This window comes from Nanorana parkeri, unplaced genomic scaffold, assembly GCF_000935625.1.
Source record: "Nanorana parkeri isolate BGI_ZX_2015 unplaced genomic scaffold, ASM93562v1 scaffold413, whole genome shotgun sequence".
Taxonomy (NCBI): domain Eukaryota; kingdom Metazoa; phylum Chordata; class Amphibia; order Anura; family Dicroglossidae; genus Nanorana; species Nanorana parkeri.
Window position 1 is genome coordinate 724,436 of NW_017306681.1, and position 607 is coordinate 725,042.

Sequence of the window (607 nt, forward strand, 5' to 3'; positions counted from 1 at the left end):
CATTTTAGAAGGCATCACCTTCATTCTAATATGATTATTATAAGTCTCATATTAATGTTTGAAACATTACGTTTTTTCAAAGCAGTGGAGAATTCGAAAAATGAAGGGTGGGTAGAAAAATCATGTTAGAAACTGACGCACATTTAAGACTTGTCAATATAAATTGTTTAGAGTGGAACTCCAGGCAAACGGCTAAATACACTGTTCAAATCTCGCAAACAGACAGACAGGTACCTTTTTGGCTTTCTTTCAACAGTCAGCCATTTCACCCAGTAGCAAGCTCTCAAAGCAGAGTGAGATAGCGAGAAACATGAGCATCAGATAGCTTGAATATATGAAGGCCTGTGGACAGCTAAAACTAATGAATGAGGTCTGGATAGCATGTAAGATGTGGACCTAGGAATGGAGGCTTTGCCACCCAAAGCTCTACAAAGCCCCTGACCCCAGGACAGAACTGATTAGGATTCTAAAAAAGCAAAAATATTGGTTGTTGAATACTGTATTAAATGTTTATTTATGAAAAAAATTGTATAATATATGTGTATATGTATATATATATATATATATATATATATATATATATATATATATATATATATATATATAT